We start from the raw sequence: 11,976 nt of genomic DNA, 5'->3' as shown, positions 1-11,976 counted from the left end.
AAGCAAGGAGCCCAATGTGGGACTCAATCCCAGGACGCTGGGATCATGACCCGAGCCGAAGGCAGCCGCCCAACCAACTGAGCCACCCAGACATCCCTATACTGGAAACTTTAATCTTCCCTTCTATCTTACATTGGGAAATTGCCATCGCTGCTTTGAGCCCTATCTCTAAAAGAAATGATGATCTTCATATCCCAGTAGTGTTGTAAAAATTACTGGGACAACGTATTTCAAGTGCTACTACACTAGTAAATAATAGGTGATGAAAACTTCTCTTTGCCAACTATAGATGGAAATTTCAAATATTTTATTTTATTTTTTTTTTTTTAAGATTTTATTTATTTATTTGACAGAGAGAGATCACAAGTAGGCAGAGAGGCAAGCAGAGAGAGTGAGAGGGAAGCAGGCTCCCTGCCGAGCAGAGAGCCCGATGCGGGACTCGATCCCAGGACCCTGAGATCATGACCTGAGCCGAAGGCAGTGGCCTAAACCACTGAGCCACCCAGGCGCCCCTAGATGGAAATTTCAAAAAAATTACTAAATACTCCATGTTGTCTCCGCTTCACTTCAAAGAGTAATCGAGTTACAAGTAGACTAGAGCCAATGGGTAATGTTTTGACACTACTTTCAAACCAAACTACTTTCAAACCAAAAAGTCTAAATACTATTAAGTTAGCCAGACTATCCTCATTAAAAACAAATACACTTGGGGCGCCTGGGTGGCTCAGTGGGTTAAAGCCTCTGCCTTCGGCTGAGGTCATGATCCCAGGATCCTAGGATCGAGCCCTGCATTGAGCCCTGCATTGAGCCCTGCATGGAGCTCTCTGCTTGGCATCGAGCCCGCTTCCCTTCCCTCTCTACCTGCCTCTCTGCCTACTTGTGATCTCTGTCTGTCAAATATATAATAAATAAAATCTTAAAAAAAAAAAAAAGAAGCAAATACACTCTGCTGGAGATCAAAAAAGAGTTTGCAGTAAATTCCTGGGCTCAGTCTCTTTCCTTATGTCACTATTTTTCAAGTTTCAGTCCTTGATTTTCACTTTCTATTTTGCCTCCAGGTATGGTATATACTTAATATTCTCTTTAAATTGACCTTTTTGAACTTTAAGTTGAAAAAAGAAATGTTACATTGTGACGATGAATAGGAAATCAGCCCCTTGTCATAATTAAAAAGTAACCGCAGATATAACTATTCTCTTCCCCCTAGATTCTGTTGCCCACCCAAAGCTGTGGGCCTAAGGCCTGGCTCTCTTTTTGTTGAAAATGGAGAATTTAAAAAGAAAATTAGTGTTGTTAAAAACATGCCAGTACCAAATGGAGGCTTTCCTTGATGTAATCAAATGGAGAATTGAAAAAGCAATAACTTTGTCATGAAGTGATGAATTATATCCTCTAGGTACATGTCCACATCATAGTATTTTTGTATTTTATCATTTTTATTGAAGAATAATTGGCATGCAATATTGTACTAGTTACAGGTATATAACAGTAATTCAATATTTATATACATTATGAAATGGTCACTGCAATAAGTCTAATTATCATCTGTCACCACTTAAAGTGGTTGCAGTATTATTGACTATATTCCCTATGCTGCACATTCTAACCCCGTGTCTTATTACAACTGTAAATTAGTATTTTTTAATCCCTTTCACCTGTTTCGTCCACCACCACCACCCAACACCCTTTCCTCTTCCATCACTTTGCTTTCTGTATCTATGAGTCAGTTTCTGTTTTGTTTTTTAGATTCCACACAAAAGTGAAGTCATGGTACTTCTCTTTTTCTGTCTGGCTTATTTCATTTGGCATAATACCATCTAGGTCTGTCTGTGTTGTCCCAAGTGGCAAGAATTCATCCTTTTTTTACGGCTGAGTAATATTTCATTATATATAAGTGTCACATCTGCTTTATCCATTCATCATGGATGGACATTTAGGTTGCTTTCATATGTTGGCTATTTTAAATGATGCTGTGATGAACATAGTAATGCATATATCTTTTCAAATTAGTGTTTTCACTTTTTTTTGGATAAATACCTAGAAGTGGAATTGCTAGATTGTATGGTAGTTCTACATATGCCCACATTTTATAAATTTTTACATATTTTATTAAGATGGCACTACTATTGACATTGAAAAATATGTAAATAAATATCCTCTAACATATCAATTATAATTAACTTAATTCACATTTTGATTTTTTTTAAGTTATATATTAATTCCTAAAGCATATCACTTAGCATCACATTCAGTTAATCATCTAGAAGCATAAGTTGTTCAGCACTGCACGTCAGAATCCAACCACAGAATTTCTTTTTGGAAAGCATTTGAACAGAACCTACCTAGAGCCATGATCTCTTTTCTAATTCTAGCCTAATCACATATTTAGGAATTTATCTTAAGGAAATAATCCACAAAAATGAAAAAGTTATATACACTAAACTCCTAATTATAACATATATATAATGCTAGATTATATACAATGCTAAATTATATATAGCATTATATAATGCTAGATTGTATATAATGCTAGATTATATATAATGCTATATATTTTTCAATTTTTAAAAAGATTTTTAAATTTTATTTATTTGACAGAGAGAGACACAGCGAGAGAGGGAATACAAGCAGGGGAGTGGGAGAAGCAGGCTTCCCACTGAGCAGGGAGCCAGATGCAGGCTTCCAGGACCTGGGGATCATGACTTGAGCCAAAGGCAGATGCTTAATGACTGAGCCACCCAGGCGCTTCTCTTTTCAATCTTCTGTAATGCTAAGTGAAAACAGCAGGATGGAAGTGTAACTGCCTGCTAAACAGTAATTATGCAGTGGAGAGGTCAGGCAACACCTTGACCTGAGGAGCAAAATTGACATAACGTACACAAAAGTTAACATCAGATCTGAGGGACATAGGGATGTACCCTGCGAGGAACATGACCCAAGCAGTATGCCAACCACAAACGTGTAATCTCAGTGTAATTCAATCTAATTGTAAGGAAAGATCAGCCTAACAAGAATGGTAAAGTATTTCATTTAAAGAAAGCCCTGAAGTGTATTTATTAAAAATATGAATGTCATAAAACACAAGGTAAGGCTGTGGAAATCTTCCACATAAAAAGCAGATGGAGAGACATGCAAGTAAATGGAATACTTGATACTGCAGTATACTTCAGCAAGAGGAAATGTTATAAAGGATATCATCAAATCAGCTGGCAAAATCGTAGTACGAAAGGTGGATCAGGTGGAAGTATTACAACAGAGTGAATATAAGAAGTCGATAACACTCTTGGTTGTATGAGAGACTATCCCCATTCTTAGGAAATAGACATATTTAAGGTAGACATATTTAAAGGTAGAAATATTTAGGGTGAAGGTGATTATGTGTTATGTGTGTGACTTACCTCAAATGGTTCAGAAAAAATATCATTTATATTTATCAATGTGTGTACATACATAGATACATATGTGACTATGCATATCAATAGGAAACTATATATACATGATATGAATACACATACATGTACTATGTATGTGTCACATACATATATGTATTATGTATGTGTATCTATATAGATTTAGATCTCTGTGTGTGTGTGTGTGTGTGATGAGCTGAACTGTGTCTCCCCCCCACAATTCATATGTTGCAGTCCTAACTCCCAATACCTCAGACTATGACTATATTGAAGGTAGGGTCTTTAAAGAGGTAATTCAGTTAAAATGAGGTCACTGGGTAGGCCCTAATCCAACATGACTGGTCTTCTAAGAGAAGCAGATTAGAACACACACATGTACAGAGGAAGGATCATGGGAAGATGCAGGGAAATGATGGCCATCCTCACGCCAAGGAGGGGGGAGGCCTTGGGAGAATCCAACCCTGCTGGCACCTTGAATATAGACTGCTGGCCTTTTGAGCTGTGAGAAAATAATTTTTTGTTGTTTGAGTCCCCTAGTCTGTGTACTTTGTTCTGGCAGACTTTGTGGACTAATGCAATATATTTGTGTATCTGTGTATCTATATGTGTGTGTATGTACGTGTGTGTATTTCACTCATGTATACACCCTTATATACACACAGGAATGACAACAAATTCAAGCAAATGAAACATAAGGATTACAGATAATCTGGGTGAAGAGTATGTGAGTGTTCCTTGTACTATTTTATTATACAACTTTATTACTTTATATATAACTTTATTTACTTCCAAGTTGAAAAGTTTTAAAAATAATGTCTAAAAATTAAGTATATGTCCACCATAATTGCAAATGTGAAAAATTCCTAAAAGTGAAACAAAAAAGATAAAATGGTTGACTTAAGGTGGAGGAATTATTATTCTCCTCAAATATCCAACTTCTTGTGATGCCGTGTTATTGTTTTTCACATTTCTTTTTTAATGAATTAGAAGTAGCTACCCCTTATTGAGTCTAATACATAGCAAACACTAATTAAACACTTTGTCTATTTAATCCTATTTATTTCTTACAATATGTTGCAGTGTAGATTTGACTATTGTCTCTTAAATAAGAAAACTGAGGCCCCAAAAGGTTAAATAAAGTAAGTAGCCTAAGGCTGTATCAAATAAAAGTTGTACCAGATTTTTCAAAAGGAATTAAAAATAAATAAATAAAAGCAAACCAGTCTCAGCAGGGAAGTGACAGGACTCAGCTTTGGTACATTGCAAAGTGACTTTCATTTAGCCTATCTGTTTCTAAGTGTCCAATCTCCTTCTTTCCCTTGGATGTGCATAACTTATTTAATAATCCCCCATTTTTGGACATCCATATTGCTTCTAATATCATAATTAAATTTTTCCGTGCATTCTTCTTTCTTCTTTTTTTAGAGAGAGAGAGCATGAGCGGGCAGGGAGGGACAGAGGGAGAGAATCCTAAGCACTCAGTGCAGAGCCCCACTTGGGGCTCAATCTCATTACTCCTACATCAGGACCTGAGCAGAGTTGGATGCTTAACCAACTGCGCCACTCAGGTGCCCCTCTTTCCATGCATTCTTAATTGGTTCTTTAGAATAAACTTCCAGAAGGGAGATTTTTTTAGCCAAAGAGTATGTTTTCAAGCTTTTGGTACATGTTTCAAAGTTGTCCTCCTGTTCATGTTGGGCCAATTCACACACCCACAGGCCTCATAAGAGAGCATCAATTTTCTCAACTTCGAGTCTGTTGTCAGCCTGATTGTATGACTCTGTGACAGTTCCTCTCAACACTGTAATTCTCAACCTATTCTTTCACACTCAGCACAGACCTTATACCTTTGCTCAGCATTCCAGATTTCGGCATTTGACACTGTTTACTAAACTGTTTGATGTCCTCATTGAATTGCAATAAAAGATGATTAATGCCAACAAAACATGTTTCTTCAGAAAGTAGTCCTCTGTTCCCTGCCGGTATTTAAAAATCTGTCTTCCATTTCTTTGAACATGATAATTGGAGGTATTTTATAGTCTGTGTTTGAGAATTTAAGTACCTGAAGTCTCCCAGGTATGTCTTTTTGTATTGGTTGTTTCCACTGTCATCATTAATCATGCTTTTTCTTGTGGCCTGATGTTTATTTACTGTGAGCTTTGGATTTCCCTTGCATTTGCTTCTGCCACCTGTTGCCCAAGTCATGTTGAAGACAAAATGGGAAGTAGGAGCAAGCCCTGAAATCCCGGAGATGGGGATGCGAGAAGGGAAACTTCTTTTCCTTTCTTTTTAAAAATATTTTATTCATTTATTTAGAGGGAGAGTGGGAGGGGAGGGGCAGAGGGAGATGGAGAGAATCTCAAGCAGACCACATTGAGCGTGAAGTCTGGTGCGGGGCCTGATCCCATGACCCCAAGATCACGACCCCAGCCAAAATCAAGTCAGATGCTTAACTGACTGAGCCACCCAGGCACCCCAAGAAGGGAAATTCCTAAGAAATAAAGGAAGAACCTAAGCCAATGATTAAAAAGGACATACAATGTTCTAGGAAATAATGAAAAAATAGATGCTAAAAAATATCCTGATTCAGTGATAGCATTTAGGTCATAAAAATGAGGGAAGAAGGGAGAGGTTGGAAAAAGGATACTCTCAGCAATGAGATGAATAAAGACTGAAGATCCAATGTGTAACAAGGTGACTGTAGTTGATAACACTGTATTACACTTAAAAAAATAAAATAAAAATAGGGGTAGGGGAAATTTCCAGGTAGAAAAATCAGATAATTTATAAGGTAGAAAAACCAAGCTTGCTTCAAGTATCACATGTTTACATGTAAAAAAAAATTATTTCTGACTAGCCAGTCCATCCACCTTTTAATCTGTAGACATACAGAGAGAGAGAGAGATAGAGTGAAGTTCACTTATTACAAACAACGGTAGTTCTGAGTGCAAGAATTTGGATGATTTGTGTACTTTACTTCCTGTTTCGTCTCAGTGTTTTCATATTGTTTCTGTTGTTAGGACTATGATGGTGGAAAAAAGATGTAAGAATCATCCAGGGTAGGGTTTTGCAAGGGTTAGATGGCATAACACATACGTAGCCTCTGCTGCAGCTGGAGCTCAATACATTACCACTCTTCTTGTTTCTTCCCCTCTCTTCCCTTTCCCCTTTCCTCCTCCTTTTATTGTCCCTCACCACCTTCTTCTCTTGACAATCTCATAGGGCAAACTTTTCTTGAGAAATATTCATATGTTTAAGCTGCTCTTGCAAACTACTTAATTTGATGTGGCTGTCAACGTGACACTGAAAATGATACAACACAGTTTATAATGAGTGACACTATGTGTATCTGTTAGAAGTTTCATTAGCACATCTTGACTTCCTCCGTATTTTGGAGCCCTCTCCCAGTGTGATTTTGTCATGGCATCCTTTCAGGAGGGTTAGGAGATATCTGAGCTAAGATAATAATAATAATAATAATAATAATAATAATAATAAAATACAGGAAGCAATGAAAGGGAGAGGAAGGAAAGGGAAGGTGCAATTCTTACATAATTTTTTTTCATCCATAGACAGTATCTTTTTTTTTTTTAATCTTCTGAATACAGATGAGAAGACACAGTCTGGAGGTGTTAATTAATTCTCTCAGGTAGGAAGTACAGCTAGATAGCTATAGCTAGGGATAGGTCACCAGCCTTCACTGTCCCAAATCAATGTCCTCTTGATTTTTATTTTGCAAATTCTCTCAAACATTATTTCCACTGGCTTCCCCCTGGTTCAGTCATTTCTTGCTTTATACCCTCTTCCAGTATCCCGCCACAGGTTCTTTCTACCAGCAGCTGTCCCCGCTGCCACCTAAGCAGCCCCATCTTCCTCGAAGTTCAGATTCATGTTACTCTCCTACCCACCATTTTCACTGACCCTCCCTTGCCTGTAAGGAAGAAACCCAAAGTCCTTGCCCTGCTCCAATCTGCCCACAATGTCCTATTCTTTTCAGTGATAAACTTCCTGGATCCTTGATTCTTGCCAAACAAGTCTGTCCCTTAAATTTATTTTGTGCATTCCTCCAGTATGATGGTTATTATGTGTCATGCAGTTGACAATTAACCATGTGGATATTGTTCGTGGAATATTACATCTTAGGTAAGCAAAGGAAAAATGCATGAACTTACACACTTATCAACTATATTTTGGGCATCTATGTTGTATCTGGCATGAGATGCTGGGAGATGGGAGTTGAAAAGGTAACAGGTAACGTGTAGAAGAAAGTATAGTTCCTTCTTAGAAGAGCAGTAGAAAGGTCATTCAAGTTGTATTGATTTCTTATGGCTGCTGGAACAAATGACCACAAATATAGTGGCATAAAATGACAATATATTTTTTCACAGTTCTGGAAGTCAAGCCCAAAGTCAGTATCACTGAGCTGAAGTCAAGGTGTTGCCTAGGCCTTGCTCCTATGGAGGCTCCAGGAGAGAGCCTGTCCTTGCCTCCTCCAGCTTCTCGTAGCTGCCTGCGTTCACTGGCTTGTAGCCATATCACTCCAATCTTTGTCTGTGTCCTCACAGCGCCATTTCTTCTTCTTCTGTGTGTGTCACAGCTCATTCTGCCCCCGTCTTATAAGGACATTTGTGATCACATTTAGGATCCACTCAGATAATCTAATATAATCTCTCCATCTCAGGAACTTTAATCACATATGTCAAGCACAAGTCTTTTTCCACGTAAGATAATATTTATAGATTCTAGGGATTAGGACTTGAATATCTTTAAGGGGCTGTTCTTTAGCCTATTGTACAAGTCAGGAGATCATAAGAGCTTTTAATTAAGTATAATTACTTAGCACTAAATAATAAGTGATAAGAATTTTTAAAAGTTGGTCTATATTTTCTAATAGTAGCTGTATCATTTAGAAAGTGTTTTCAGCTACTTGTAACAGAGCATCCCCCACTGACTACGCCTTTCAAAAAAGGCGACTTAAACAAGATAAAATTTTATTTTTCTTTTATGTAAGACCATTCAGAAGTATGCAGCCCAGGACTGGTATGTGCCTCTAATAAACCATTAAAGACACAGTATCTTTCCATCTTTATGCTCTGTCACACCTAGATTCCATTCTTAGGATCACTTCACTTTCCAAGATGGCTGCTGGAGCTCCAGGAATTACATCCAGTTGCCAGGCATCAGAAAGCCCTAACCTTCCACTTACATCTTAAAATCTAGAACATACTAGATGCACTGAGATGCAAAGTTGGAACACTTAGTTTTCCCCCTAAGCCCATTATCCGATTTATTTTTCTAAGGGAGAGGGAGAGACCAGTTTTGGAAATCAATTAGCAATATTTTCACAGTAATAAACTTTCTTAAAACCAACTTTTTTGAACAACTTCTCTATGTAGAAGCAAGGTTTGGGTTTGGGGACACAAAAACATATTACAATGACCTCTGGCCTAACGCAACTTGCAGTCTAGTTAGGATGACAGTACGTAAACAAAAGATTAAAAAAATACATACTTTAGTAGCTAATGGGTGATATAGGCAGTAAATGTATGTGATAGGGTTCCTGAAAAATATGGGGCAAGTGGGATTTAGAGAAATTTAATGAATGAAGGAGAATATTACAACTGGGGCTCATCATGAGCAAAAATAAAAAGCACGAATGTTTATGCAGTGATCCATGAATACTGAGTAGACCGACTTAGAGATACATATGGGGAAAGGCAGTTCCCCAAAGTAGCCTGCAGTCATTCCCACAGAGAGGAAGGAAGGAGTCAGATTTAGGGATAATGATAGAAATAATAAGGATGACTAGCACATTCCAAGAAGTCTGCTAAGTGCTTTACACATATTTCATATCCTTGTAGCACATTTTGCAAGATGATTATAGTAGTATTTATGTATGTATTTATTTATCGCTGATCCGCATACCTTCTTTGTAGAATGGACCCTTTCCCACTACAAAAATCTGGATCCTGAGTAGAGACACATGTGGATGGGATGAAATTACTGTCACATCGACAGGGGGCAGCATCTGGAAAGAAGGTCTATAAGTGGCTGCTAACTGTGAATTGGGACATTTGGTTTCTGGTAGTTCAACCTATCCTTCAGTATTGGGAGCCATCCGTTGGTCTTCCAAGACATTCCTTCTTAGTGCTTACGTTGGTCAGAGCGAGTTTCTATTGCTTACAACAGAAGAACTCTAACTTTGTCAGTCTCAGAGAATGTGTTGCAAGCAGCAGATCCTGAAGGATATGAGGGGGTATTGGGATTGCTTTTCAGTTACAAATTGTATAGAAGACAGTTAGATTTCCATTCAAATTTCAAGATAGAAAATAGCAGCCCATAATACTCAGCAGTGAAATAGATCAACCAAGTTAGCACTTGTGTTGTCTGCGACTGTGTATCCAGAGTCATGTAGCTCTGGGGAAAGGTGGCTGCCCTAGACCCCAGGGAGAGGGAAATATCAGGGCTCTATTTTAAAAAGACATTAGATAATCTCTTGCAAGGATGGGCATGCTCAAATATTTACAGTCTTTAAGGAATAGGATGAATCTTGAAGTATTCATGTGACCATGATAAAATGATTGCTTCCTGCTTGCAGCTCTAGAATGAGATTCCTGAAAATCAAATCAGACTTTTGAAAATGCTGTCTCACTTACTTTTTCCTGCTTATTTTATGTTCAAGTTATGGCGTAGATGAAAAAAAAGTAGGATCCCCATGACTGAAACAGAAAAATCTAGGAGTATGTAGGAGACTCGGAGAGTCCCCAATTCTGAAATCCTTCTGAACTCCTCCCCTCCAACACACTTTTCAGACTCATTAGCATTTTTTCCATTGTCCAGCCCTGCAGTGTTTTCTACTGATAACCACTTTCACTGATAACTCCACATGGTCCCTAAGAGTAGATTGCAAAATCAGAGTGGAAGGAGTTCAGCAGCTATAATCAAAGGAGTTATAGGAATTAGCAAATTCTATAAAATAGCACAACATTTGTGGGAATGAATTCTGAGGATAATTTGATCAAGGAGGGCAAAACATGAATTTGGAACAGGCCAATTTGATCAATATGGATCTACTCAGCAGTCATTCTGTATAAAATATATTAGCATGGGCATGACACTAAGCCAAACTTACGTTGCCCAAATGCTGGTTCATGCTAGATGATGACAAAGAGTTAGAGGTTCCTTGGCATAACATAGATGAAGGGACTGAAGACACAGAAATGCTGAATTTGATCTATCAAATATGTCTCCGGTAGGGCTCAGAATCTCTCAAAGACAATTTACTAATCATTCCAGTGGCTCTGAGTGCTGCTGACAAGAGTCGGCAGCCTAAAGTGGGCTTTCTGATTTCTGTGGGGCTGGGAGGAGTCCTAGATGGATCTCAGGTGGTAGTAATTCACTGCCAAGAGCAAAGCAGGAGTCGTTATGGTAATAGGCAGCAGTCCAAACATTATGAACAGATCTCAGGGAAGGGACTAATTCGCAGATAACTCTGGCTATGGTTTCTTGTGGGGCTCCCAGGCGTGGACATGCCACTAAGATATATCCCATCCTCCCCAACTCCAAGTTTAGCAAGCAAAGACCTGAATCAAGCCACCATGTTAAGTAGTCATGGTTACAGATAGGAGTTAGTTGTCACCATAATGCTTCCCGATTGAAGAGGAAGCTGGGTTCCTCAGGAAAGATGCTCCAGTATTACCAAATATGGCTATGAACCTACCTTCTGGCCTTCCCTGCCTCCACTCCCCTAGTAATTGTGCCCTGGAGAATGAGAAATATCCAAACTTATTAGAACTAGAGACTAATAGAAATAGATTCTGATGGAATCTACAGCCTGGTGGAATGCCATTCCTACCTGCAAGAGGGAAGCCTTATTGGGAATAGATGATATGTGAGCTTCTGATCCTGCTCACCTCGTGGTAGGCACAGAGGGGCCCAAGCTCATCCTGTAGGTAGCACTCCAGTTCTTGAAAGTATTATGGGAATACGTAACCTTAGCAAATTGTAGAATCTCCACAGTGACTCCCTTACCTGTGAAGTAATCATTACTGTAGAAGGAAAGACCAGGAAGATGCCATTGATGTTCTCTTTCTCTAACGGAAGTCTAAACATGAAACACAGCTGTTCTTCAAGTGGAACTGTGGGAATTCGTGCCAGTATCAAAGACCAGGAAGACAGAACTGGGGATTGCTCTCATATTCCCTTTCTTCCCCCCACCCCCATCATTTCTATTACTTTCCTCATTAGAATGGAGAATGATGGTGAACTGTGGCAAAGCTAACAAGGTGGTGATTTCAACTTGGCTGATATTCCAGAGATGATCTCCTTACTGAAGCAAATTAATACATCTCCTGGCATTCAGTATGCCACTACCGATCTGGTGAAGGTATTTGCTCTGTTCAGACAAACAGGGCTGCCATCACCTGGAGGATAAGCAGCACAAGTCTGAGGTCATGCCAATTCTCCAATTATGGATCATAACATACAACCTGTAAAGATCTTGACCAGGGGTTGCCAAAATTTTCCTGTAGAGAGTCGGATATGAACATCCTGGGTCCATATGGTT

Source organism: Meles meles, chromosome 4 (assembly GCF_922984935.1).
Source record: "Meles meles chromosome 4, mMelMel3.1 paternal haplotype, whole genome shotgun sequence".
NCBI lineage: Eukaryota > Metazoa > Chordata > Mammalia > Carnivora > Mustelidae > Meles > Meles meles.
The sequence above is the reverse complement of the archived record's forward strand: the minus strand, read 5'-3'. Positions refer to the sequence as shown.